Source organism: Cryptomeria japonica, chromosome 8 (genome assembly GCF_030272615.1).
Source record: "Cryptomeria japonica chromosome 8, Sugi_1.0, whole genome shotgun sequence".
NCBI lineage: Eukaryota > Viridiplantae > Streptophyta > Pinopsida > Cupressales > Cupressaceae > Cryptomeria > Cryptomeria japonica.
Window position 1 is genome coordinate 725,119,370 of NC_081412.1, and position 23,438 is coordinate 725,142,807.

The 23,438-nt window shown below is 34.7% G+C and overlaps 1 pseudogene; it reads left to right on the forward strand.

The window, feature by feature from the left end:
• The first annotated feature begins 427 nt into the window (after nucleotides 1-427).
• On the forward strand, nucleotides 428-22,214 carry LOC131046801 (pyruvate dehydrogenase E1 component subunit alpha-3, chloroplastic-like; annotated as a pseudogene).
• Nucleotides 22,215-23,438: the final 1,224 nt, after the last annotated feature.

Sequence of the window (23,438 nt, forward strand, 5' to 3'; positions counted from 1 at the left end):
CGTAGGTGGTGGTGGACAAGGAGACCTTCAAGACGTCATGATAGTGCGGCTACAGACTTGGCTTACTACTGTTGAGGATCAAATTAGAGATCTAGAGGCAAATCTAGAGGACAAGGATGCAGAGATTGCGACTAGGGATGTCTAGCTTTTTGCAGAGGACCGAGTTGACCGTAGTTCTTAAGGAGAGAAACGATGCCATGGACAGAGTGATCCAGTTACAGGTTAGATCCCTAGTACTAGAGAGAGTATAGGGACAGAGCCCGACATGTGAGACGATGAGGGAGATGCATCGAGCAGGAGCAAAGATTGATTATTGGCGGGCTTATATGAGCAGGTGGTGCCCAGCAGTCAGTGGGTGATGAGCTACTCTCAGATGTAGCAGGCGAGATCAGAGCAATCTTAGAGGGGTCAGAGCAGCGGGGGTGTGATGGGTCCTCCTCAGTGGGATGGTGAGAGTGGTGGTGGTGGTGGGGCCACGACATCTGATGTGAGTGGTATTTGAGTTGTCCTTTGTATTGTGACATTTGTTATTATACTAATACTTGGATGGTTCTTGGTAGCCGATATTTTTGACATCATTGTATTATGATACGTGTACTTTATTTTGGTGAGATATATAATGAGATCTCAGTTTTCGGCGGTGATGATATGATATGCATTTATGTGATGACATGATTTCCTTATGCATGATGATGTTTTGATGCAGAGAGATCAACTCTGGAACTCTCCCTAAGGATTAAATCAACTCAAGGAGACACATCAAAGGATCCTCTACATGCTAGGTGATTCAAAACCAAACCCAACTCAACACACCCAACCAAGGATAACATCAAAATGGTTTGTTCCAGCACCTCTATTGGTCTTAACACATCCCAAAAACCATAAGACAAGGTTCTACACACCCCCAAACTCAGACTCAAACTCATAAACCAAACTTGCTCTTCTAGGCTCTATTCCTTGTAGCCTCCAAATCGGGTATTTTCAACTTTTCTCCAAATCATCCCAAAACACTTGAAAAAAAAATTACATATTTAGACACCAATTTGGATGTTACAAAACATATCAGAAAATCAATATAGGTTGTTTTGGACGGACCCTTTGCTGTCCTCAAATGTGCCCCTTTTTAGCCTTAAAAACCACCCACTTTACAAAGGAAGTACCAACAAAACTTAACACCAGATTAAACCCTTTTGTAAAGTCTCTTATTATGTTCCCAAACCAAGTATTTTTCAGGTCTTAGGTCTTGGTTGCACTCCTAGATAGCCAAACACCAAAAAACCTCACTAAATCACCCTTTTCCCTAGGGCTTTCTAGAAATATCACTTCCAATCACTTCCAAGGCTCAACCAAAGTTCAAACACATTTAAAATGGTGTGTCTAGACACTTCAATGCATAAAATACCCCCCTTGTTCAATTAGATTCTCTGCTGCTACACTCTAGCCTTCATTTTCACTCATTTCCAGTCACTTTTCTTCAACTTTCATGCAACTTTCATGGTGTACACCTGCACTCTTCACTCCTTCCTGTCAATCATGGGTTAGTAAACTATTGTACATGTTATTTGGCATCCATACTATGATAATCAGACCTGTACATTCATAGGATGGATCCTTACATGCTTGGAAATTCACAAATTAGTGAAAAAAATCAGTGTCTTTTCTGGGACAGTCAGCAATAAATAAAAATATGATACTTTCAAGACTTCAAAAATGCACTCAATACATCAAAGGAATAACCAATAAACCCCCAATGTACAGCAATGATGATCCCTTAGCCTTTCAATGCAAAGAAAGCATGAAAAAACAAGGATTTGACAGCAAATAAAGAGTTTTTTAATTAATTTTCTGAGACAGTCCGTACAAGTCCGTACCAGCATCATCCAACCACACAAAAATTACTTTAGAGACTTTATAAGACCTTCCCCAACCAACTCCAACCAATCTCCAACTAATCCAAGTGATTAAAATGTCAAAACAACTCTAAAACTTATTTCCCACCAAAACTGGAACTAGTTATTGAAATTCAAAATTTGAATTTTCAACTTTATTTCTAATACTTTTAATCAACTAAAACCTATCCCATTCAACTTATTTTGACATAATAAGATCATTAAATCACAATAAACTCCTATCCAACCTATCTAGACTCCATCATCCTATTACATTGCATTTTGGTCCTTAGGCCTTTATCAGGACCTTTAGGATTTTTACATAATTTATTGAATTCAACATTACAATAGGCCATTATAGGCTTCAAAACATTCCAATTGACCTCTAGTGATGTCATATCACTCTCCTTAGTCCTTGGTGTCCTCCTTTGTTCATTTGCCCTCCTGGATGCTCCGGCATCATGTTTGATATGCGATGGACTATTGATATGATACTTGTATTGATACTCATGCTGTGATGGATGTAGATGATTTATGCTTAGTTACCATGATGGATGTTCTTATGCGATGATGTTGATTATTTCGAGATGTATGATTTGATGTGATGATACTAACATGTGGATGCAGGTTATGTATGTGATGATGCTTATGAGATGTGATGGATTTTTATATGTGCTTATGATGCTCTGTGATGATGATTGTTTTAATGCCTTTATATGTATGATGTGATTTAAGATGTGAAATGTTAAAAATGATTAAAATGAGTTAATGCAATGTACTATTTTTGGTTAATGATAATGGTATAATGTAAAATGATGTGATAATAAATGATATATGATAATGTGATGATACAAAAAAATGATGAATATAGGATAGTGATGAGTGGGAAATGATAATAATAATAATGTGATAAATGATATATGATAATGAAAATGATGTGATAATAAATGTTATATGATAATGTGATGAAATGAAAAATGATGTGATAATAAATGAAATGAGGATATATGTTGTGAAAATGTGATTTTGTTGATTCTATATCATAAATGAATTGAAAATGATGTGATAATAAATTATATAGGATAATGAAAAATGATGATAATAAATGAACTGAAAATGATATGATAATGAATGAAATGAGGATATAGATGTTGTGAAAATGTGATTTTGTTGATGATGAAAAATGATAAATGTATATAATTAACCATGATGTTATGTAATGATGTGAAGATAAATAAAATGAAAATGATGTGATAATAAATGTGTTAACAATGATGTAAAAATGAAATGATAAATGAGATGATTATGAATGATATAGATGTTTGTGAAAATGTGATGATAATTGAAAAAGATGTGATAATATATGATAATGAAAATGTTATATTAATGAAACTAATCATAATAATGATGAAATAAGATAAAAGTAATCACCTTAAATTATAGATAAATGAGGAGATGAAAATGCATTAATGCAAAATGAGCCTAAAGATAATGTAAGATGAGTGATGTGTATTAGAGTACTTTGTCGGGATTTTTCATAGCTTTCTCATAGCAACGATATTTAATTACAAATGCATGCTAACAAAAGATTTATACAATGAATGTATGAACAAATTGATGAGCAATATGCAACGAAATGAAATATAAATAGATGAGATGAAATGGTGATCCATGGCCTATTCATAGTGTGTTCTTTCATCATTGAGTGTGGTAGTACCAATCTTGGCCAAGTTATCAGAAACCAAGTTTGAGTGTTGTACCTGTAAACAAACACAATAGACAAGAAAAGTTCCCCTCTATTATGGTTCATATACATATGGTCGAGGTATACGTTGTAGTCAGTAAGCCATAGTGATCGATGACTTGTATTTTTGCATAGGATCTCGTAGCTTAGTGAAGTTCCCACATAGACACCATTAGTATGTGCCCCAGCACTTCATTGGAACAAATCCACTGACAGAAAACAAAGAAAAACATATCAGGAACTATCCCGACCACTCTAATCACTTGTGGATATCCCGGAGTAGCATAGGAACCTGATATATAAAGCAATAATCTAACCAAGTGCCCATCAACCAAACATCATCTTCTTGTCAAAGATATATATCATCATGTCTTGTTTTTTGAAGGAAGGTTACATCCTTGTTTAAGACGGTTTTGTGTATGTGTTGCACAAATGTTTGTTTGTTTGTTGATCTGATAGTTGGTCATCTTGTAGGTAGCTCAAATGTTGTTTTACGTCTGGCTCGATATTTATGTACAATGAACAAGTTTATTGCAAGTTTTTTTATTAATTTTGATGTTTTTTTATTGTTTTTGGTTTTTTGAATTGTTTTGAATGTTTTTGCTTTATTGCAGGGTATTTTACGAATGTTTTTGGTATTTATGAGATTTTACAAATGTTTTTGCTCATATTTCAAGACATTTTAGGTGCATCACCAGTATTTTAGAATCCACTCCCATCATTAGGTTAAGAATAATGCCCCCAGTTAGGTGTCAGTGTGAAAGAATGACGGGGATACATGAGGTTATAACCCAGATTACATATCAATAACTAGCCATGATAGATATATATATGAATGGATGCAACGGATGTGATCACAATAAGTCTGAATGATAATGGAGCTACAGCCTTTACAAATGGCACATGTTTGCCAGGTTTTCACCACCATACTTATCCAAGGCACCACCGAAGTGGTTTTCACCATTTGGATGAATGATTTTTCTTTACTATTTTCTTGATTTTTTCATCATTTCATTTCCTTTTCTTTTTTTTGTACTTTTTTGTTCAAGACTTTTTCTGAATATTTTTAGTATTTTCTGATATTTGATGAGCTCAATTCTCTGCACAACTTATGTATGGAACTTTTTGAGATGCATGTTGTTGATTGGATCTGCCAGTGGTTCTCCTTCTGAAGTTGCTAACTGATATGCCCTAGACCCGAAGACTGCAGTGATGACATATGGACCAAGCCAATTGGATTCAAATTTGCCTCAGTGTTCTCTATTTGGTTGATTGTGAGGATTCTCTTTGAGAATAAGATCTCCTACCTCAAATGTGTGAGGTTTGACCCTATTATTGTAACTTTTGTGCATGTGTTGCGGATATTCTTTGAGGTGATTGTAGGCAGCTTGTCGCTTCTCATCAAACAATTCCAAGTCTTGAAGACGAGAGACTTGGTATTCTACATCATTGATCAAATTGTGCAAGGAAACTTGTAGGGATGTTAATTCTACTTCAATAGGCAGGATGGCCTCTTCTCCATAAACAAGTGATTATGGGGTTGGGCCTGTAGGGGTTCAAATGCTAGTTCGATATGCCCATAGTGATGGATTGAAATGAATGTGCCAATCACGATTGGCATCATTGACTGTCTTCTTATGGATCCTCAATATGATTTTTTTTTTAGGCTTTTGCTTGACCATTGCCTTGTGGGTAATATAGGGTGGAGAAATGGTGTTGGATATGAAACTTCTCACAGAGTTCATGAACATCTTGATTTTTTAAAGGAATCTCGTTATCTATGATGATGGACATGGGTACACCATATCGACAGATGATGTAGTTTAAGATAAAGGAAGCGATCTGCTTGTCGATTACTTGGGTAAGTGGAGCACCTTTGATCCACTTGGTGAAGTATTCTATGGTAGTAATGATGAAGTTGTGACCATTTGATGAAGATGGATGGATTTTACCCACAAGGTCTAGTCCCCATTGACAAAAGGGTCATGGTGTTCTGATGGGTTGCAATTATTACGCTAGTGCATGTATCAGATCTCCATGAGCTTGGCACTTATTGCACTTTCTGACAAAGTAGTAGGAGCTTTTTCCATATAGGGCCAATAGTATTTGGCCCACGTGATCTTTTTAGCCAATGAAGGGCCACTTGAATGAGCCCCACAAATACCTTCATGTACTTCTTCTAAACCTATGGTCATCTCACATTTCTCTAAACATCGGAGGAGAGTGTCATCAAGACCTCACCGGTATAGGGTTTCGGCAATGATAGTGTATTAGGTGGATTGGCGTATGAAGGTTTTTCTCTGGTTGTTTGATTGGTTTGGTGGAAGGATTTGATTGCATAGGTGAGTGTAAAACTCACCATACCATGGGGAATCATGACTGATGAGTTGACATACCATCTCGGATTCTGGGATATCATAAGCGAGGATCCAAATTTGTTCAACTAAGAACTCGTAGTGTGTTGTATTTTGTGGAAGATTGAGGAGAGAGGCTATTGTAGCCATTGCATATGTAGATTTATTCTAATCTTGAGGAATCTACTCAAAAGTGATAGTTGTGAATAATTCTTTGAAGCTATCAACCATTTTTTTTAAGGCATTAGCTTATCATCCTTAGTTTGGTATTCGTCATTAACTTTTCGAATTACCAGTTGTGAATCGCCATAGACCTGTAGTTCCTTTAAGTTCCATTGTACGACCATTCGTAATCTTGTGATCAAGGCTTTATATTCTCCTATGTTGTTAGTGCATGGGAATGTGAGCCGATATGATTTTGGAATGCTATCGCCTTGAGGTGTGATAAAAATAATGTCAACTCCTGAACCATGTCTAATGTATGAGCCATCAAAATATAACTCTCATTGTTGTGCTAGCATGACTGTGAAGATTTCTTCATCTAGAAAATTTGAGATGAGTGGATGGTCTCCTATGAGTGGTGCTTCGGCCAACTGATTTGCAATGACCTTCCCTTTGATTTCTTTTTGATCCACATGCTCTATGTCGAATTCACTGAGGAGCATATCCCATTTTGCCAAGCAGCCTGTTAGTGCTACTTTATTGAGTAGGTACTTGAGTGGATAGATTTTGGAAATGAGTTGTATCTTGTGTGTCAGCATGTAATGCTTCAGTTTGGTGGTTGCTAAAATCACTGCTAGACAGGCTCGTTCAATAGGGGTATAATTGAGTTCATACCTAAATAGTGTCCTGGAAATATAGTATACTGCGCATTCTTTGTCTTCTGCATTATTTTGTGCGAGTAAGACTCCTAAGGTCATAGTTGTAGTTGATATGTATAACAATAATGGCATGTCTGGAGATGGTGGTGTCAGTGATGGTGGCGTCATTAGGTAGTCTTTTAACTCCTGTAATTCTTGTTGTCAATTCTCTTCCCATTTGAAATGAACATTCTTATGAAGCAGATGTGTGAAGGGATGACATTTGTAGGCCAATTGTGCGATGAAGCAACAAATTGACTGTAGCCTCCCTTGTAGTGTTCTCAACTGACTAATGTTCCTGAGAGGTGGCATTTCCATGATTGCTTTGACTTTTGCATGATCAACCTCAATTCCTTTATTTGAGACAATGCATCCTAGGAGCTTCCCACTGGTCACTCCAAAGACACACTTCTCTGGATTTAGGCATACATTATATTGCTCTAGTCTGTTGAATATTTGTCTAGCATGGCAATGTGTCCCTCTGTTGTTAATGATTTAGCTAGTAAATCATCCACATAGTCTTCTATTAGTGTATGCATCATGTCGTGGAAGATGTTAGTCATTGCCCTTTGATACATGGCACCCACATTCTTGAGACCGAATGGCATCACATTCCAATAGTATGTACCCCATGGGCATGTAAAAATTTTTTGTGTTAATCCTCTGGAGAAATCTTTATCTGGTTGTATTCTAAAAAACCATCCATGAGTGATAGCATTGCATGTCCAACTGTGAGGTCCATGATCGTATCAATGTTTGGAAGAGGGAAATCATCCTTTGTTGAGATCTCTAAAATCTATACAAATACGAATGCCCCCAGTTGGTTTTACCACTAGTACTAGGTTAGATATCCATTTTGCATAGTCAATGGGTCTTTATGAAACCCGTGTCTAATAGATTTTTGAGTTCTTCTTTTACTAACAGTACGATCTGAGGATGCATCTTTCTGAGATTTTGTTTTAATGGTTTGGCTCCTTCTGCTACTGTCAAGTGATGCATTACTAGCTTTGGATCAAGGCTTGGCATGATTGCATAGGACCATGCAAAATTGATTTATTTCTTGTGAAAGAACTCTATAAAATCAGGATCTTTTGCTTGAGTCGGTGATTCTACTAGATGTAGTGTGTGTGGATTTTTCGATGCCCCCAAATTGACTTCCTTTGTTGCTTCAATGAGAATAGATGATCTCTCCTGATTAGTGATGAAGGGGAGAATGTCAAACCTTCCATCATTTTGTGCCTTAGAGAGGTTTTCACCTTTGGATACGTCCTTTGTTTTTACTCTTTTGGATTCCACAAGTGCCACAGTGTGGTTTTCACTTGAGGATCCTATTTTGATTGTAATATTTTTGTGAATGAAAGGTTTGGCATTCTCTCCAAAGTAAGTCGCGCTATGAAGTTCAATAGCATACCCAACTTTGCAATCCCCACTTGGTATGTTATCTCATAATTCAAGAAATTTTATCATCGCATCATGATTTTGGAAGGTGTTAAGGTGTGGGGAATCTTGCTAGATCCAATCAATGAGTTCTGGGTGAATAATTGGCATTTCTTCATCGATGAGGTTAAGTTCATAGGATGTGTCAGTTAGGGTAAGTATGGAGGAATCAAGGTCATCATCAGTATTATCCTCTTTGTAATCGAGCTTGGGAGGTGACCTATCTATTCATGAAGTATCTTCAGGATCATAATCCCAAAAGGTTTTAATCCATGCTTCTCCTTCAATGCTTTTGTCTACAAGATGACCAAGGGAATCTTCTTTAGATTCCTGTAAAGCTAAATAATCTCATTCGTACTCATGTGAATCTATCTTGGAATCACTTGGTAGAACTCTATTTTTGTATTTTATAGGGATGTCAGTCGATGTGAAAGGTTTATCGACAATTGATGCAGGGGTTTTATCTAACAGAGTTACTGATGTTGTTGGGGTGTCTGAAATGGACAAGAGTTTTATCTTGGGAGTGATAGTCTAGCGGGAAACATAACTCCTTTGCTTACTCGCTATATGCAGAGACTGTAATTGAGGAGTGCTTTTGTGACTGGAATTTTTTGATTTTGTAGGTTGATTTGCAATGGACATTGTTCTTCTTCTGGAAAGGGTGATCTTAGAAGTGGTTTGCTTTTGGTTGCTTGGAATCCTAAGCTTAGAAGAGATTTTTGAATTAGGGTTGAATCTGAGTCCAGTAGTATCCCACGGTTGTAACAATGGTTGCAATGGCTCTTGTACACCTTGTTTGTGGGAGCCCAATGCACTATGGCCATCATAACTCATCTTTTGCATTAGGGTAAAGCCTTTACCATACCTCTCTGTAGGGATCCTGATCTATTGTCTAGTTGTATCTAAAGGGTCTTTATAGATCTAACCCACCAAGTCTTCATCAATAGTTTATGATTCTTGTGATCTGCCTAGGATGAATCCATCAAGTGTAGTAGTTTTAGCTACAACAAGTGGCCTGAGTGACGGTTGTGTTTTTCCATGAGTCCTAGGTGAGAGGGGTAGTTGGCCAACATAGAAAAACTAACTAATATAATACTCTCCTGGGCCTTCATTGCTTACTTTCATCTTCAACTTTTCCTATTTGGGTGTAGGGACTGGTGGACTAGTGAGATTTGTTGGGTAGATGTAAGATGATGAGGTGGTGGCTTCTCTATTGCTAGGGACTATGATATCAGGTTGATGTCTTATATTGTTGCAAAGGGTGAATGGGTTGGCATCACCAAGGATAGTAATCTCTACTCTGTTATGTGGAAACTTGATGCATTGATGGTAAGTGGATGGTACTACTTGCATGGCGTGAATCCATGGTCTTCCTAATATGAGATTGTATGGAAGAGGGAGGTCTAGGACTTGGCAAACCACACTCTTCACCATAGCTCCTACCCTAACAGGTAGAGTAACACACCCTTTAGAGGAGTGTTCTACATCATCATAGGCCTTGATTGTGATCCACTTTCTGGCATCTATTGCATCTTCTACATATCCCAATGCTGTGATTAACTATAATGTGAAAATGTTAAGTCCAACTCTATTGTCAATCAAGGCTCGCTTGATTTTGTGTTTATGTATGAATCCCTCAATATGGAGAGGGGCATTATGTGGTTGTTGAAAGGATGCGTTGTCATTCTCTGTAAAAGTGAGACATGGTGATGATTTGATACTACCAACCATGGCTTGAAATTGATCTGTATTGAGGTCAAATGGAACTTACGCTTCTTGGAGAGCTTGGTTTAAGATGGTTTTATGGGAGGGTAATAAGCGCAAAAGCTCTAGTATGGAGACAAGTGTTGGCATTTTATCTAATTGGTCCACAAGGTTATAATGTTTGGGAATGTATTCTAATCTTGATGGTGCTCCTTGTACATTAATCTTGCTACGATGAGTAACAATGTTGCATGCGGGATCTTTACCTTTGATTGTAATGGTTGCAACTTGTTCATTGGCATCTTAAAGGTTGTTGACAGTATAAGTATATGGTGCACAGGTATAGTTTGTCGTGTTATCTTGATTCTTACCTTGATGGGAGGGACCTCCTTTCTCATATGATAAGAGTGGATTTTTTAACATGGTATGATCATTATTGGAAGTTTTTGCATTGTGACCATCCACTTCTATTCTGCCTTGATCAACGAGGTCTTGAATGATATCCTTTAACCGATGGCAATTATTTGTTTTGTGTCCTTTTCCTTTATGAAATTTACAATACTCATTATCTGTCCACCATGAAGGTTTGATTTGTGGTTCATAGTTTTACGTTTTAGGCAATGTGATAAGATTAGAAGAGATGAGGTCGTAAGATCTTTTCAAGAGATTCTCCCAAGGGTGTATATGTGTAATTGGGTTTGTAGGTAGGGTACCTATTTTTAGGTTCCTCTTGTTGTGTGTTTGGAGTTTGATTCCCTTGATTGTTTGGGGGATTACCTTGATTGGTAGGGGGGTTATTGTGATTATCTTCTTTCCCTACAATTTTGACTATGGGTTGGGCGATTTTGACAGTTCGTGCGTCGACAACACCATTGTTAACAATGTTTTTGTTTTTGGCCCAAAACATTGGTTTGTCACTATTGTAGGCTGGTCGTGGACCCTCCTTGTTGTCATTGTATATCTTAACAAGTCCCTTTTTTATAAGGGCTTTCTCAATTTTAAGTCCTTGGGCTATCACATCTTTGAAAGTGTCTGAACATTTTATGTCTAAGTAGAATTCCATTTCCTCATTTAAGTTTGAATTAAAAATTTCAACTAATTGTTCTTTGGGAATGGGGAAGGAACGTCTACTAGAAAGGTGTCTCCATCTTTGTAATAATGTTGAGAATAGATCACCATTCTTTTGTTTTGTATTTCATAGATCAAACATGGAGACATCTCGTTCTATGTTATGTGCATGATGAGTGATAAATTTTTGGACCAGGTCCTCAAAGGTCCTGATCCCCCTGGGTAGGCATGAGAACCTTTGCATGGCTAAGCCTCCCAAACTTTGGGGGAAAAGGAACATTAAATATGTGTCCTCATATGCAACCTCTAAGCAGGAAGAGTGAAATTCTCACACATGATCTCTAGGGTCTCTCTTTCCGTTGTATTTATCAAACTTTGCGATTTCCAAGTTGCGTAAGAAAGGAGGCATTTACATGTTTCTATCAAATAGATATGGACATATATCTTTGAGAGCATATTTCTTGTTTGATCTTCCCTAATGTACTTGTTGGGTGAGATCCTCCATCTGTTGTCTCAACATATCCATTTATGTAGGATGAGGCGGGATCTTTCCTTGTTGATAGTTATCATAATAGTTGTAGGTAATCCTTGCCCTCCTGTCATCTTGATTTTTTTCTTGTTGATGACTATGTCGGGCTTGTTCTGGTACATCCCTAAGTTGAAATACGTCAAATTTTATGGGAAGTTTGGCTCCTTCTTGAGAAAGTTTTAGAAAATGGGCGTTAGCATTTCCCCTAAGAATTTCCTCAAAATTTCTGTTAAATCTAGGATTACGAGTTGCTTCTTCTATTTGTGCTTTTGTAGGGGTGGCTCGGCCTTCTCTTCCAGGAAAAGGGGTTAACAGCCTCTTCCTCTTCTTCCCATATTTCATTTTGAGTTTGTCTCTGACTCTGAGACCCAGTCCTAGCCATGTTTGTGAAGCATGCAATTTGTGGGTGAAAAAGTGTGTGTTTGATCTTCTTTGATAGTTCTAAGATTTTATGATGATGAATATGAGTTGAAATGTGTACGGATGAGTGATCTCCTTTTACCAAAGGTTGGTATCAACAAATTCCTTTTTGAGATTGCTTGCTTGGTGTCAAATAATTGTGAGATGAGGTGTAGCGAGGTTTTATGTTTTACAAAGCACAAGCTACCTAGATATGAGAGGATGCACTCAAAAGCTAGTTTTAACCTATCCGAGATGCTTAGTAATGCCTCTGAGGATGATTATGTTTATGTTTTAGCAATTTTTCAAAGAACTAAGGACAAAACCTCATTTTGAGAGTTGAATGGAATTTTGATGTTATGGAATGAGTGAGGTTACTTATGAATTTTGATGATTGATGTTGGAATGATGAAGATGAATTGGGGAAGGTATATGAAATGATATGAAATATGAGAAGATAATAAAGTAGATGTGAGGTTGTAAGTTAAATACGTTGTTTGAAATGATTTGAATTTTATGAGTAGAGATGAAATATGTAAAGGATTTATGACATGAAAAATGGAGAAGGATGAAAGATATGTGAATGAGAAGTATGTTTTGGAAATGATGTGTGAATAAGAAAAATGATTTGAAAATGAAGAGTGAAGATATGGAAATGATTTATGAGAAAGTGGAGAAAAAATGGAAGAATTTAAGATATAACCTTATGAATTTGATGAAGTATGGGAGATGTGGGAATTTTAGAGATATGAATTGGAGATATGAAATAATGTTTTCGAAATGTGTGAAAGATGAAATGTGGAAGATTTAGAAAATGATATGGAATTTGTATTTGATTTATGAAAGATGGAAAAATGTTTGATTTTGGAAATGATTTGGGATGTGTGAATTTGAAGTTGAAATATGTGATTTTTGGGAAATGGAGTAAGTTTTGAAAAATGTGTGATGAGAAAAATGGTTATAAATATATGTGTGGATTTTGATAAAGATATGGAAGATGTGTAGAGATGTGAATTGGAAATATGAAATAATATTTTGGAAATATGTGAAAGATGAATGGTGGAAGATTTAGAAAATGATTTGGAATTTGATTTATGTAAAATGGAAGATGTTGGATTTGGAGATGTGATTTGGAAATGATTTATGAAAGATGGTGAATTTTGAATCTCTAATAGGTGATTGTGGGTTGTGGAATGTATGATGGATGAATGCATTGACTGTGATTGTGATGATATGACAAAGCTCTTCTTTGAAAGAAATCTTGGGATGCAAGTGGTTCTAATTCAAAGTCATCGGTAAAATCGTGCTAAAATCGTGATATCGATGGATTAAGGTGTGGTGTTTTAGCAATAATTTTGAATTTTTGTACAAGAAACTTCTTCTCTTTTGGATGTTTTTTGCACTTTGCTTCTTCTTGGTTTTTCGATAAATTGACTTCTTGGCATATTTGAGAGATTTCCAAACACGAAGCATTCATGACTTTTTCAAGAATTTTGTTTTTGGGATGTAACTTGTTTAAAATGGTAGATGATTTCTTTGACAAGAAGACATGGCAAGTACATAAGCACATAGAAACACTTCTTTTCTCTTGATAACAGTTGATGTATGTTTAGGATACTTTCAAATCCGCTCAAGGATATTTTCAAATCCTCTTTTGTTTTCACAAGTTTTGAACAAACAAAAGACAAATTAGATAGACTCTACTATGGTCAAAAAGGCCATTCCTAATATCAATAGCCCACACTTGATACTCTGTCAGCTCGAACAACCCTATCACACCCTAAGGTGTGCCCATTTTTTTGCCTTTGTCCAAAATTTGAACCAAAGAGAATTGCTCCCCAATTGGATCGTTTTCTTGGGAGATATATGGTGAGTGTCTTGGGGGTGGATTCTTCCCCACCTTTGCACTATGATATTACAAATGTTTGGCTAACTAACTCGAAGAGGTTTCTACTTCTAATCTCTTTAGTAAAGGTTTTGTTCGGCATGGCAAAAGATAAACTCCATTAAGAGGCTTCCCAACCTTTAAAACAAAGGCTTTTCGTATCTCAAGGATACTGGGGGAAGGTTGTCAATGTACACTGTCGTTGGAGGGGATTTTCATCAGCCTCCACATTTGATTATAGTGGTTGGTAAAAATTGGATAAAATTCGTTCCCCACTTATGTCGTTCCCCACTTATGTCATTCCCCTCTCACTAACCTTATGGGCTTCTCAGGAGGGCAGACCTGCTAAAGGTTGTATCTTAATTGCAAAAAAAGAAATAAAGCAAGCAAAAGTGAGTTTGGCTTTTTTATCACCCAATTAAGGGGAGAGAATATACCTATCACTCCAAACACAATATACAAGTGGTTCCTTTTATCCTTTCATTGCAATGTGATTTATTTTCTATTTGGAGATGTTGCTCCAACAATCATGGTGTTCTTTTTATCCCTTCATAGCAAAATATGTGTTTCTTGGAAAAACTTTGGAAACAAACCTGGCAAACAAAATGAAATCGCGTATCCAATTTGGTCAACAAAAGAAAAATCAAGTAGCAAGTAAAAAAAAGTGAGATTCTTTTTAACTTGCACCAAAGTAGATGAGGTTCTTTTTAATTTGCACCAAAAGTAGAGTGAGATTCATTTTAGCCTTTGCAAGAAATAAAAGGTTCTTTTGTAGTTCTTTTTAGCCTTTTGCAAAATAGAAAATGAGTTCTTTTTTATTTGCACCAATAGAAAATGAAGTTCATTTTACCTTGCAACAAAATAAAAATGAGATTATTTTTATCTTTGCAAAAAAATAAAGGTTTGTTTGTAGTTCTTTTTAACCTTTTGTAACAAAAATGAAAAAGTGAAGTTCTTTTAAACACCAAAGAAAATTATGAGGTTCTTTTTAGGTCCTTGCAAGAAATGAAAGTGAGTTATTTTTAAAATCCCTTTGTAAAAAAGAAAATTTTAAATCAAAATCTACTCTAAGTCATTAGAATCTGCAACAAACTATTAGACCTGCAAAAACCTCTCAAAAAACTTTAGTTCATATGGTGGGCTTTACAAGCCTAAAATTTTATTTTTGTTACAATTTTGAGCTCTTTGTCGGATACAATAGCAGTACTCTGATGAAAACAGAAGCGCTAACAGATAACAATAGCGCTAGATTACAACAAAAGCACTATAATAAGCAACGAAGGCACAAAAGTAAAATGAAAGTGTTGATTTGCAAATAAAAAAGCCAAGAACAAAATCTAGAATGAAGGGGCTATATTGAGTGTCAAAAGTGCTAAAGTGCTACTTGTGCATGAAAAACCTGCAACTGTCTATTTTTTTTAGAAAAAATCTTAACTTGTTAGAATGAAAATGGGACTCAAGCCCCACAGTGGGTGCCAAAATGATGCACATGAAAGGGGACACAAGCCTCAAACAAGATTCAAATGTTAGTATGTTAGTTCCAACCAAAAACCAACATAAATGAACTAAAATCCTTCACATGCATATCAAGAAAGATTAAAAAACATGCCAATAAAGAAAGATAAAAGAAGAGAAGGAAGAGGAGTCTCCCTAAGATGCTCCCATGATGCCTTTTGTTGCCTCTCCCTTGTCTCTCTCCTCCCCAAGATCCAAATGAGTGTATGTAGCTCTCAACGTTAGCACTAAACCATGGATGCCAATGGAGATTCAAATGGTTGAATGAACTAAACTTCCTATTGCTATGCAAATGCCTACAACAAGTTTTTACTATGAAAAATCTTAAGTGTTAGTATCTATGCAAGTATAGTAACAATGCTCAAAATGCTTCCTCATTTGCTTGAAGAATGAGGCTCTATTTATAGGAAAAATAGAGGATTGGATGGTTAGGATTGAAAGGGCTTGTAAAGGTTAAGATTGAATGATTCATGATCCATGTGATGTCTTTCAACCCAATCCCATGATGACAAGTGTCACTATGAGATGGCTTGAGAGGAGAGGAAAAGAGCATTTAATGCCTGAGAAGACATGAGGGTAGCCTCATGTGGGTTGAGTTATTGGATAAAGATTTTATCCAAGGGTAAGGTTATTATCCAATGGGTAAACTCTTGTGCAAATTTTTCCCATGGTTAAACCTTGACCAAAGGGTCAAGACCCATGTGGGTTGGAGTGTTGGAGAAGGGAAGCATTTATGACTCTATAAGAGTCTTAAATGGGTGAGATGATGGGTTGAGGGTTAATCTTGGATTAGGATTTATGCAAATGTTTAGAAGAGGTATTAGGCTAAATTAGAAGGGATTAGAAGAGTCTAGAAGGGATTTAGATAAATCTAGAAGAATCTCGAAAGAGGTGGGTGCGGGTAAATAGGATTTTATTTAAATAAAAATCAATTTAAATGTGCAACTTGCATTTGTAGGAGAATGCAAGTGGATGAGTTATTTTTAAATAAATATTAATTTATTTAAAAGGGGGATTTGATTTTGGAGAATTGATTTTTAAATAAATGTTAAATTTATTTAAATGGGAAGAAGGAGGGGGTGAATTAAATAAGTTAGATTTATTTAATAACTTGGACTATAGTTAGCAATTAAATAAACTGATTAAATTTATTTAACTAGAATAATAGAATAGGCTAAGGTGAATTAATTAAATGTCAATTTAATTAATAGAGTAATATTTAGTCATTAAATAAATATTTAATTTTCATTTAATTAATAGACAAATTTATGTGTCTACAGTAGCATTTTCTTCTTCCTCTAAATTTTCATGAATTAGCTCCATATTTGGTTCTTCTATAGACACTTCTTCCTCTTCTTCAACCTCATTCTCAATAATCATAGTCTCTTCTCATTATTATCACAATGCTAACATAGACCTTTTTCTCTTTTATCACAATTGAGGAGAGGGCATGGTTATTTATTTTGAGCTAAATAAGTTTTCCCCATTCTTTTTTTTTTATCGATAAAATGCTGATGTTTTCCCCATTCTTGTTAATAGGATTAATGACATTTTTATCTTTCTATCCCATGGTTTGGCCCTATGTTAATCTTTTTGTGGTTAGGTTTTGTTGCTCAATATGTAAAGTTGTTGAATAGCTTTTTGAACTATACAGGGTTCTAATAAACGAACATTATGTTTAATTTGTTCATTAAGTCCATTGATGTATAGTTGTAGCTTTTGAAAAGGTGTCACATCTTGAATTTGAATTGTCAATCTCATATGTTCGACATTATATTCAACTACATAACCTATTTGTTTTAAATTTGTAATTTGGGTAAAATAGCTCCCTCCCTTTACATGGTTACTCATAATGGGCTACTAAGTCATTAGTAAATTCTCTCCACTTAAGTAATTTCCCTTGTTTTTTACTCATCGTCCATTGGTACCATTGGTAAGGTTCTAATTCTAAATGTAGTGAAGTTATGCCAACCATTGCATCATCAAATATATTATGAAGTTTAAAATATTATTCCATGAGATTGCATTCATATCATCAAACTTGTGTATATCTATTTTGAGTAGGTTTAATTTTGGACTTTGAAAAGATTGTCATATCCCTTCAATTTGTCTATTAGAATTATGCCCACTTTGATGGATTTGAGAGTCCTTTAGTTTAGACGATATTACATTTTGAAACTTATATAAGCCCTCATTTATAGATGTTGTAAATGGGTCTAATAACCCATCCTTAATAAAATGCACCACCTATTCACAATCTGGTGAAATTGTTCCCTCTATTTTAGGGGGTTGACAATAAAGAGGCTAATTGGTTTTCATATTCATAAAAGAGTCCTCTTGTCATATCTAGAAGACGTGTTCAAGTGTGCTTTTATTTTAAACTACATATTCTTTTTCATTAATTAAGGATAATCTCTAGTGCACGTTGTAACCATAAAAAAATTTATGTTTTGTTTAAACATTGACCACTAAATTAAGGATATTATTTTATGTCTAATATTAAATTACAAAGAAATAACCTTATTTTTAATAAGATTTTCAAAAAATGTAATTTTTTATTTTAAAATCAAAAAATTACAGCCAATAGAGCAAATTTATGAAAACTTTGACTAAACTTTTACCACAAATTTTTTTTAATTATTTTAAGTCTAATTATAAACTTCAAAGAATTAACATATCTATTTTTTTATAAGCTTTCCAAAATTGTAAATTATTTTTAATTTTTAAAAAATTTGAGGCCTATAAAGAAAATTTATGAAAAATAATAAAATATCAATAACTTTATGAAAATGTACCTTAGAAGTCTAATTTTTTTCGCAAAAGCTTATCTAATACATACCTCAAAACTTGGAGAAAAATTAGGCAAAAATTTCCACTGGTTTAAAAGTTATGGTGGAAACAAAAATTTTGGCCCAAATCGTGCTTTGATACCACTTGTTATTAAATTTCTTGGAAATGAATACAAAAATTAGAATAATAGAAAACCACTTTGAGGGTGTGACCATGATGCTTTGGGAGAAACATCTTCACTGTTATGTATGAGCTTAACTATGTAAGGGCATACCGCTTCATCCTAATTATTTAAGGTGTTAACTATATTTAATGTGAAGGTTAAGCATGCCACAAGTGCTCAACATAATATATATGGAAATATATAATATATACTTGGAAATATATGGTACTAGGGTCATATCATTAGCTATAATATTAGGGATATAAAATTTTGGAGAGTCTATAAAAGCGAGTTTTGGGAGCTCATTTGTTATGCTTGAATTTGATATTAGGATATTTCTCTTGTTGGTCGAACTTATTCATCTTGTAGCTCTTTGAGGACGAAAACCCTTGCAAGGAATATCTTCTACATTAGTGAAGACCCAATCTGAAAAATCTTTTGGTGGTTTCATTCAAGAATCACTTTGGTGTTTCAACGGTGTTAAGGTTTAATCTTCTTCGAATCTCAAAGCTTCAATTGACAAAGATTATTCACAAAGTCTGGTAGAGGAGGATTGTTGAGCTTATTGTAGATTTTTTGGATTGTTTGAGGATAGTTGTACCTATATTTTTGCTAGTTATATGACCTTGTGAGAGGCATGAGGGTTTGGAGAGGAGGTCAAGTGAGGTTTTGAAGGAGTTTGCTACTATTTGGAAGCATCTAGGGCCTACACATTCAAAGACATCCAAATTGTGGCCTTGGGAGGTGAATTTGAAAGGTGGTGTCCAAGTCTTCTAATGCAGTTTGGAAATTTCAATTCAAAATTAGACTTTTTTATTTCCAAATTTAATGGGTATGCTTGTATTGTGTTTTTGAGGCATTTTGGTAAATTGGGTATTGTTCATTTTGATGATATATTGTAATTCCAATTTTGAGAATAAATTTGAGTTATATCTATAGACACTGAAAATTGCCCAACGCCCACTAGTGTCATTTTCACTAATCATTCCTCTAAATTATTTAAATATTTTTATTATTTAATTAAGCTAACTTTATTTTTCTATTTCAAATTCAAAAATCAAAATTTCCCTCTTCTGATAATTTAATACTTTTTTATTATTTAATTATCTAATTTGGAATAAATTTGAGTTATATCTATAGACACTGAAAATTGCCCAACGCCCACTAGTGACATTTTCACTAATCATTCCTCTAAATTAATTAAATATTTTTATTATTTAATTAAGCTAACTTCATTCTTCCATTTCAAATTCAAAAATCAAAATTTCCCTCTTTTGATAATTAAATATTTTTTTATTATTTAATTATCTAATTTTTCCAACATTAAAATTAAATAATTTATATTATTTAATAATTCTTTCTTGCAAAAATAATTAAATAATCTATATTATTTAATTATTCTAATTTTCTTCCATGATGCATATTAATTAAATCATTTTTTTCCACTTTCCTTATAATTGCATAGTTATTTTAATTATTTAATTAGCTAACAATCTCTTCTATAATTAAATAAATTATTTCAATTTATTTAATTATTCATTTCCTAAATATATTTCTTCTACTAATAAATAAAAAATATATTTTATTTGAGGCATAAATACTTAGAAGATGAGAATGATTCTAGCATACTTCTCACTTTTGGCACTCATGGCTCTAGGATTTGGAATATTACGCAAGAATGTCAGCCTCTCATCTTTGATTATATCACTTGGGATATTTGTGATGGTAGGTTTGTCGTCTTCTGGGAAGACTCTTGGTGTGGACATGGCTACTTAGATAGAGTTGTGGTGGCTCCTATTGTTAAAGAGTTCCTCCAACATTGGGGCTCCTATGTAATTGATTATCTGATGGTGGAAATCAAATATGGGATAAGATCTTGGTCCTAGAAAGATTTGGATGGCTTGCGGTTGCCTTGTAGGAAGGTTGAAGAGCTCAATAAAGCCATCAAAAATAAATTAGTTGTGCTCTATGAAGGCCAAGACACTATCATGTGGAATGCTTCTAAATTTGGACAGTATAATGTTATGAATGGTTACAGAGTTCTTAAAAGGGAGCAGAGATATGGAGAGGTAGTGATCCCCGCAAGTTTATTTTGGCACAAGCACTACTTGCCCAAGGTTGTAACATTTACTTGGGTTGCCCTATAAAAGAAAGCGTTGACTGTTGAAAGGTTTAGAAAAATTGATTTCGATGTGACTCTATGCAAAGCTTGGGTGGAAATGTGCTCATCCATGTGACATTCTAAGCTTGTTTAAATCATGGTCTTTATTCAATAAAACATCTACCTTCTCATGCCTTTGGATCATATATAGGCCCCTCTATCCTAATGTGGGAGATCTGGAAGGAGCAAAACCCAAGAATATTTCAGGAAAGGAAAATGAATATGGAGTCTTTCTTAAATAAAGTTGAAGCCTTAATGGTAGAAACCGCCAATATTCAAATAAGAGAGCAAGTATCTAGTCACTTTCCATTTAGAAATTGAGATGCTAAAATGAAAAATAAATGGTTTGTTTTGTGGACTTAGTGACTCTAACGTTAAATAGTTAAGGGAAGAAACCAAATGGTTTGCTTCTCAACTAAGTTGGATGAAAATGAATTTCGATGGTGTCTCAAAGGAGAATCCATTTGGTGCTGGGAGTTTAATAAGAGATTGGCAAGGATCAGTTATTAGTAAGTTAGCCCTCCCTCTCCCTTTAGGCACTAACAATATTGTGAAGTTTAGGGTTCTGATTCTATGGCTTCATGAATGTAGAGAACTCGAGCTCCCATTGGTTGAAATTGAAGGTGATTTGACAATTGTGATAAATGCCATCAGGAAAGGCTCAACCCCAAATTAGCATCTCTAGGATTTATTGGAAGAGGCTCTAAGGATTATTAATGTCGTCAAGATGTTCACTACCAATCATGTTTACAGGGAAGCAGACAAAGAGGCTGATGAGTTAGCCAATATGGTTGCAAACGAGGGTGTAATAAGTTAACTAGTCGATGGTATGGAATCCTTGATCATGGTAGATTTTTTGGTGTCTTTATCTGAGCTCTTTGGGTGATTTTCAAATCAAGTAGTTGAACTCACTTACGGGAATTTTTGTCCTATCAACCTGTATTGTGATCCTGATGTCTATCCAAAAGGCCCCGTGTTGGATGTCGTTCTAATTGCTGGTTGTGTGTTTGACACTCAATCTTTTTTCCAACACACAAATGTATTGAATAAATATTGAGAATTAGCTTGTAGTGCTCAAGGATGACAGTGTTGATGCAATTACAATTGCTTTCTTTGGAGACGGGGCTCACAATAATGGGACGATCTTTGAGTGCTTGAACATGGCTGCACTTTGGATGTTTCCAATTATTTTTGTTGTGGAGAACAATTTGTGGGCCACATTAGGGCAACTTCAAATCCAGAGATTTGGAAGAAAGGACTTTCTCTTGCGATGTCAAGTGTTCATGTTGATGAGATGAATGTGTTGAAGGTGAGAGAAGTGGCTAAGGAAGTTGTAGCCAGAGCAAGGAGAGGCAATGGTCCTACACTTGTTGAATGTGAGACATACAAATTTAAAGGTCACTCATTGGTTGACCCTGATGAACTTCGTGATCCTGCAAAAAAAGGCTCAATATGCAGCAAGAGATCCAATAGTATCTTTAAGAAAATACATTATAGAGAATGATCTAGCCAATTAATTATATTTGAAAGAAAAATGAGAAGAAGATTAATGAGATTGTTAAAGAGGCGGTGGAATTTCCAGATGCAAGCCCTCTTCCACAGCATTGTCAGCTTCTTGAGAATGTGTTTGCAAATCTGAAAAGATTTGGAATAAGATCAAATGGTAGATACAGATGTGAAGATTATGGGTTTATTGACGACACAACACAAGTTTAAAGTTATAGTTTTACATTCCTTCCTATCTTCAAAGTTTAGAGGTAATCTGGAAGCTCCTCAAAAGCTCAAATCCACGTGACAAGATCAATGTAACATTCTAATTGGGAATGGATTAGAGAATTCTTCGACTTTTCAAAGCAAGTCTTCTACGCTTAGATTAGGGATGGATTTGTTCCAAGAAGGGTTTGAGTGAAGTTTGAAGGCGCCCTAATGTGAACTTTTGGTCACCTTCTTTTGACTATGTCTCTAGTCATGAGTGTCAAATGTGAGAGACTCGCTATTTACGGTTGCAATTTTTTCATTTGTCAATATCACGGTGTACGTTTTGATCTTTTTGGAACCAGAATAGCTGCAGCCATGCTGAACTGACGCAATGGTGAGTTTGGTCTTTGATTTTGGTTGGACTTTGCTTTGTAATGGTAGTGCCCTAGTGGCTACTTGCTTCTTCAAGGTCGGGGGATTGGGATGCCTTCTAAATTGATAATGTAAACATTTTGAAAATCAATAAAATATTTTCTTACGTATCAAAAAAAAATTGTTATTTTATTTATTTCCTATTTGCACATGAATTAAATAATTTATTTATTTAATTCTTTCCCACTTACACATGAATTAAATTATTTATTTATTTCTTTCTTTTTCTAATTATTTCCGCACTTGCACATGAGATAAATAATTTATTTGTTTAATTTTTTTCTATTTTTTTCGCATATGCATGATTAAATAATTTTTATTATTTAATTATTCGTTTTCTTCTAATACTAATTAAAAATAATATTCTTTAATTAATGATTTTATGCTTATCTCCTCTAATTAAATATTTATTTTTATTTAATTAGTTAAATAAGTCTTCTACAATTGAATAAATTCTTTAATTTATTTAATTACACACTTTTTGAAATTGAATTTTTCTAAAAATAAATAAAATCTTTATTGTATTTATTTATCTCTCATGCACTCAATTAAATACTTTCTATTTATTTCATATTAATTAAGTCTTCACTTCCACATTGGGGTTGATCCAGTAGTGTAACGATAAGTTGCAAGCCATGTTGATATGGTAAGTTGCAAGCCATGCATAATTGAGCAATTTCTATTTGATTTCAAGTTTGTATTCATTAATTTACCAATTATTTTGAGGTTTTGGAATTAGTTTGAATTGTAAGGTCTTTGTGGTTGTCCTACTAGATTATTCATTTGACTTTGAAATTTTCACCTCATACA